The following is a 6,229-nucleotide window of genomic DNA, read 5'->3' on the forward strand; positions in this document are numbered from 1 at the left end:
TACAAATTTTATTTGTCAAATACATGTGGAGGCTCCAACATGGCATTGGGGAGCACAGGCCACTGGCGGCACTGAGGTGGGAGATCACTGTGTCGTTCCCCCTGGGACACGGACTCAGTGGTGAGGCTATACCCAACCCTGAAACCACACAAGGATTGGGCCTGCCCCAGAAACACCCCATGGCCTTGCCCCTCTGTGCCCAGTGCACCAGGTGTGGGCAGGCCGGATTCAAGTGTCAAGGGGCTTAGTGTGGGGGAATCCAGGTGTGGGGTGAGAGGGTTCTGAGTGGGGCAATCTGAGTGCAGACAGCTCAGTGGGTGATCCATCTGTGTGGGGGGGGGGGGGAGAGGGAGAGGAGAATCTGGATGCACAGGGGCTTGTTGGGGGCAGTTCTGGGTGCAATGGTAATGGGGACTGTGGGGGGAGGGGTCCAGGGGAAGGTGGTTGAGGCTCAGCAGGGAGGTCTGGGGGATAGAGCTCAGCAGGTGGGTCTGGGAGCACAGTGGGGGGTCCAGATGCTGGGGGAGTGGGACTCAGTGTGATAGGGATCCAGGTGTAGCTGGCTGGGACTCGGTGGGGTGGGGATCTGGGTGTGGGTGGCTTGTTGGGGGAGTGGGGCACATTGGAGGGGGTTCGGAGTGCAGGGAGAGTGGGGCTCAGTGGGAGGGTCTGAGGGGGTATGGATGCACAGGGGTTGGGCAGATGAGGGAGTAGCTCCCTGTACAGGGATCCCTCCCCCTGCAGCTGAGTGATGGGGGGGGGGGGGGGGGGGTGAGTAACAGCAGTTTGCAGAGTTTCCTGCAGCTGGGGGAGAAATCTGGGGGTGGGTCTTACACAGCCCTGGATGCTGTGCAGGGGAAGAGGAAGTCCCATCCTCCCCAGCCCAACTGGGATTAGCTGCTGAGTCCAGCACAGGGTAGGAGCCACCAGCCAGGTCTTCCCCAGTCCCGCTTCCTGCCCCACAGTGATTTACCTCTCTGCTGGCTGCCCTGGGCACCCGATACACATGCTGGGGAGGGTTGCATGACTGCTCTTGTGGCTTCCCTGTCAAAGTCACTTTTCTATGGGGGGACATAAATTCTGCATATGCACAGTAGTGCAGAATTCCCCCAGAAGTAACCAGTGGCTCTCAAACTTTACTGCTGGTAACCCCTTTTACATAGCAAGCCTCTGAGTGCAACCCCCCCCCCCCCACTTGTTTATAACAGTATAACTGTTTTATATATTTAACACCATTATAAATGCTGGATGCAAAGCATGGTTTGGGGTGCAGGCTGACAGCTCACAACCCCCCCATGTAATAACCTCATGACCCCCAGTTTGAGAACCCCTGCCATAAACAATTTCTTCTTTGAACAGCTCGTTCTGGAGGAGACCCCTCACTTAGTCTTGAGCTACCCTCAAACAAAAGTTGCATGAGAACCTGTAGAACTACTTCAGAAATATTAGTTTGAAGTCTGGTCATATGATTCTGCTGAAAGGTCTCAGCTGAGTTTGGGCCCTTTGATACAAGCCTTTTAAATTAATCTTTGAGTTTTCTCAAACATTCATGTTAAATAAGCGTCAACAGAAATTCTGAACAATCTGGCTTAAAAGTAATTTTCCTTCACTGTTCAATTTTTATTCTTGGAATATAATTTTACTAGTTCTCTAGTCACCAAGACCTATAGTTCAATACAAAAAAAAAAAATATCTGATTTTAAACATCAGAAAGCAGCACAAATGGACAAGGCCTATTATTTTGTATATTTCATCTTTAAAGATGCTTTGTTGCTTTCCCATTCTCCTCTAACTGCCATCTTTAATTTTCACAACAATTTTTTCTTAACGTACCCCATACCTTTTATTTCAGTACTAAGACTAGACCTGGACATGCCTGGGTGAACTCCTGTACTTTCACATTGTGCAACTGATTTCCAAGTGGCTCTGAATATGCCTTTAACTGCAGGAGCAGGACCACAGAATTGTCGGAAGGAGTAAGCTGTATATATAAGACAACTGGTAAGTACAAGTATCGGGGGTTTTAAATAGTCTGTAATTAATAGAGCTAGGTAGCCATATGAGAGCTCAAGCCCTGTCATGCACTAAACTAGCTAAAAAAACATGAATTCTCACCAGTGAGTTATCAGTTGTGAAAGAGGTCAATAGCAGGATACCTAAGAATCACTATTAGACCTTCAATATGTCAAACTGACAAGGGGGAATGAATAACTATATGGCAAAATTGAAAACTGAAGTGATTAAGCCTAGTCAAAGTAATGACACACTAAACCTGCTCCAGAAGGACACAAGTAAGTAATTAACCACCAACAGATTCAATTTAATGCAGAGAACTGCAAGGAAAAACTTCCCGGACTGGTACACATTACTAAGTTCTACACTGGCACTGGATAAACTATTTAGGTTTCATTGTGGACAGCTCACAGAAGCAGGTAAAGCACAATATTAAGGGGTATTAAAATTAACAGTAAATTCAATAAATTTACAAAAAATGTGAAATTGTCATGTGGTGTAAGTGTCAGCCTTAGTCTCCTTTGGAAAAGGGCCCACCAGTACTAGGCTGCAAGGGGGGAATTTTAATGAGAGGCATCTGGTGAAGGGCTTGCAGAAGAGGTCATGCTCAAGAACTGGAGTGAAAAAGAGTAAAGCCCCCAGGTTCGTTAACGGGATAGCTCGTTGCAAGACAGGCGTGTTTTGCCATGTCCTAACCCTGTCTGCTCGTGGCGGGGTGAGGGCAATATTGCGCTACAGCCATGGCAGAAAAGGGGGGCAATCATGCTCTTTCGGTGAGCCCCGTAGCCCAGGCTGGTCCTGTCCACGCAGCCCCGACCCGCTAGCGTAGAGCGCACCGCGCTAGGCAGGGGCCAGTGGCCGCCGCGGGAAGGGCTTGCTATAAAGCAGAGGGAGAAAGGGGCGGCCGGCTCCCTGGCCACAGCCCGGCGCCAACCCATGGAGGCGAGGCGGCTGCTCCAGGAGGCTGGCGGGCCGCCGCGGCCGGCGGGGGCAGGGCCGGGCCGGGCCGGCGGGGGCGCTGGCCAGGCGCGATCGGGCGCCCCCAGCCGGGCCCGCGCCCAGTGCTGCATGGCGCTGCTCAGCCTGCCTTGCAGAGGGAGCTCGAGTCCCGCTCTGCGCCTCGCCGCGCCTCTCACGCCGCAGCGCACACGGCGGCGGCCGGCAGGAGCGGGGCACGCAGCCGCCGCCGCGCCAAGCAGGACTCGGCCGGAGCCGCTTCGCGGGCCCGGACGCGGGGAGCGGCGAGCCCGCAGCAGGCCGAGCCCCAGGACAAGGCGGCGGCGCTCACGCAGGTTCGGCGGGAAGGGCCCCGGGGAGGGGGCGAACCGGCCGCCCTCCGGCAGCGCGGGCCGGGGCAGGGGAGGGCTGAGGGGAGCGGGCCGCGGGCCCGGGGTGATTAGCGCCAGCGGCTCCGCGGAGGAAACAAAGGAAGGAAAATGGAGTCCGGGCCAGGCGGGGACGGGGCGCTCGACGGGCCCGGCCGGCCCAGCGCCGCGCTGTGGGGAATGGCGGCGGTCGCAGGCAGGCGCCGGCCGCGCTGGGGACGATAGAGGGAGACAAAGCCCCCTGCTTCCCCGGCGGCGGCCGCTGCGGGGCCCCAGCCAAACCGGAGCCCCATCGTGACACCTAGAGGCCGGAGAAAGCGACTGCAAACCCCCCGCCACCGCTTACCTGCGCCTGGCCCCGCCAGGCCCGCGCCCGCCGCCGGGCCCCGCCGCCGCCCCGCGCTGCCCCGCGCTGCCCCGGCCCCGCGGAGCCGCCGCGCCCCGCACGCCCCGCCGCGGCCGCCGCTCGCGCTCAGCCCCAGCTCGCGGTTTAATCGCTCCACAGTCGCTTCGGACACAAAATGGCGGCGGCCGAATGCGGTGCGCCTGCGCGGGCCCGGCTGCCGCGGCCGCCGGAGCTGAGCGAGAGGAGGGGGAGCGGTGAGTGGGCGCGCGGGGCACCATGGGAGGGGGCCCTGCGCGCCAACTTCAAACGGTGCCGTGGCCGTAACGTCACTGACTGACTCGCACGCCCGACGCAGGGGCGTAACGTGCTGCGTCATGCGGGCGCTCCGGCAGAGCCGGGTGGGCGGTGGAAGGGAAGGTCGAGTCACCGGAGCCTGGTGGCGTGATCCAGGTGGGCGCCGGGGGTCCCACGTGACGCGCCGCCGTGCGCCCTCCGCGCGGGACCCCGAGCTCGGCGCCCGGCCGCTCCCTGCAGCGGCTCCGGGCGGCCCGGAGCGGGGCCTGCGCCTGGGCGGGGCGAGCCGCTGCGGTGTCAGGCTTCGGCGGGAGGCTCCGGCGCGGGGCCGCCAGCCTGCGCCAGGCCCCGGGCCGGGCCCCTGCGGTGCGTGCTGCGGCCGTCCAACGCGCCGTCCGGCGAAGGGACCCGGGCGCCGGCCCTGCGCGAGGAGGGGCGGTGCGGAAAGATGCGGGTGCGGCTGCCTGGCGCTCGCAGAGTCCGGGGCCGGCCCCGGCGCGGTCGGGCAGCGAGAATTCCCCTCGCCAGCGAGCGCCCGCGGGCTCTGTAACCTGAGGTGGGACCGCGCTCCCCCAGGGGATGCGGTTCGTGCCGCAGGCCGCCGCCCGCCGAGCGGGTCTGGGCTGTTCGAACGTCCCTGCCCGTGAGGCAGGGTCCGGCAGGTCAGTGACGAGGCGTGCAGGCAGGCGTGATGTCCTTGTTACCTGTGCTTGATCGGCTCTATTTTAGAGGTCTTAAATTTACAGCCAAGCTTGTTTCTAAGTTTTCAGACCATGTGCGTGGCTTTGACATTGAATAGTGAATGGGCTGCAACAGAACTAGCAAGATCTGAACAAAGTTTCAGTAGATAAATGTGGGTCACTTACCTTCCTGGGAAGTTGTGAGGTTCTTAGTCTGTTTCTCTCCCCCCTCACAACATTTTCTGTACCTTTCTTCTGTCTCCAATTGCTCCAGTCCCACCCGTTTCTCGTGTCTTTCCCAACTGCCACAGATCTTTCTGTGTCCAGCATCTCCTCTCTTTTCCAGGGGCATTGCCCCAAATCTCTTGCTAGCTGTCTAAACAAGCAGTTGAGAGATGAGAACCTCTGTGAGCCCACATCACAATATCAGACAAAATTGGTTTAAGATGGAGTTAAAGTCGAGAATAAAAATGTCAGTAATTTAAGGATAAACAATAAGGCTGTCAAGCGATTAAAAAATTAATCTAGATTAATTGCACAATTAAAAAAATTAATCACACTGTTAGAATAATAGAATACCATTTATTTAAATATTTTGGATGTTTTCTACATTTTTAAATATTGATTTCAATTACAACACAAAATAGGAAGTGTACAAGTGCTCTCTTTATATTTATTTTTCATTACAAATACTTGCACTGTAAAAAACAAAAATAGTATATTTCAATTCACCTAATACAAGTACTATAGTGCAATCTCTTTATAATGAAAGTTGAACTTACAAATGTAGAATTATGTACAAAAAATAACTGTTTTATTTTTGAATGCAATGTAAAGCTTTAGAACCTACAAGTCCACTCTCTCCTACTTCAGCCGAACGCTCAGACAAACAAGTTTGGTTACAGTTTGCAGGAGATAATTCTGCCCACATCTTGTTTACAGTGTCACCTGAAAGTGACAGCAGGTGTTCGCTTGGCACTGTTGTAGCCAGCATTGCAAGATATTTATGTGCCAGATGTGCTAAAGATTCATATGTCCCTTTATGCTTCAACCACCATTCCGGAAGACATGCGTCCATGCTGATGATGGGTTCTGTTCGATAATGATCCAAAGCAGAGCGGACCAACGCATGTTCATTTTCATCATCTGAGTCAGATGCCACCAGCAGAAGGTTGATTTTCTTTTTTGGTGGTTCAGGTTCTGTAGTTTCCACACTGGAGTGTTGCTCTTTTAAGACCTCTGAAAGCATGCTCCACACCTCGTCCCTCTCAGATTTAGGAAGGCACTTCAGATTCTTAAACCTTGGGTCGAGTGATGTATCTATCCTTAGAAATCTCACATTGGTACCTTCTTTGCATTTTGTTGAATCTGCTGTGAAGGTGTTCTTAAAATGAACGTGTGCTGGGTCATCATCCGAGACTGCTATAACATGAAACATATGGTAGAATGCAGGTAAAACAGAACTGGAGACACACAATTCTCCCCCAAGGAGTTCAGTCACAAATTTAATTAACACGTTATTTTTTTAATGAGCGTCATCGGCATGGAAGCATGTCCTCTGGAATGGTGGC

At 54.8% G+C, this 6,229-nt stretch overlaps 1 protein-coding gene across 3 annotated transcripts in view; it reads right to left on the reverse strand.

The window, feature by feature from the left end:
* Positions 1-3,724, reverse strand: part of CTCF (CCCTC-binding factor) — a 55,400-nt gene extending 51,676 nt beyond the window's left edge. The window contains exon 1 of one of the 3 annotated variants that reach the window (XM_037877914.1): positions 3,685-3,724. The gene's annotated coding sequence lies outside the window, so the exon portion shown is untranslated. Of the gene's footprint in view, positions 1-1,840; positions 1,863-3,684 lie in introns of those variants that run through there. The other 2 variants (XM_043526493.1, XM_037877915.2) reach the window with 2 other exon arrangements.
* Positions 3,725-6,229: the final 2,505 nt, after the last annotated feature.

The sequence above is a fragment of the Chelonia mydas genome, chromosome 12 (assembly GCF_015237465.2).
Source record: "Chelonia mydas isolate rCheMyd1 chromosome 12, rCheMyd1.pri.v2, whole genome shotgun sequence".
Lineage (NCBI taxonomy): Eukaryota > Metazoa > Chordata > Testudines > Cheloniidae > Chelonia > Chelonia mydas.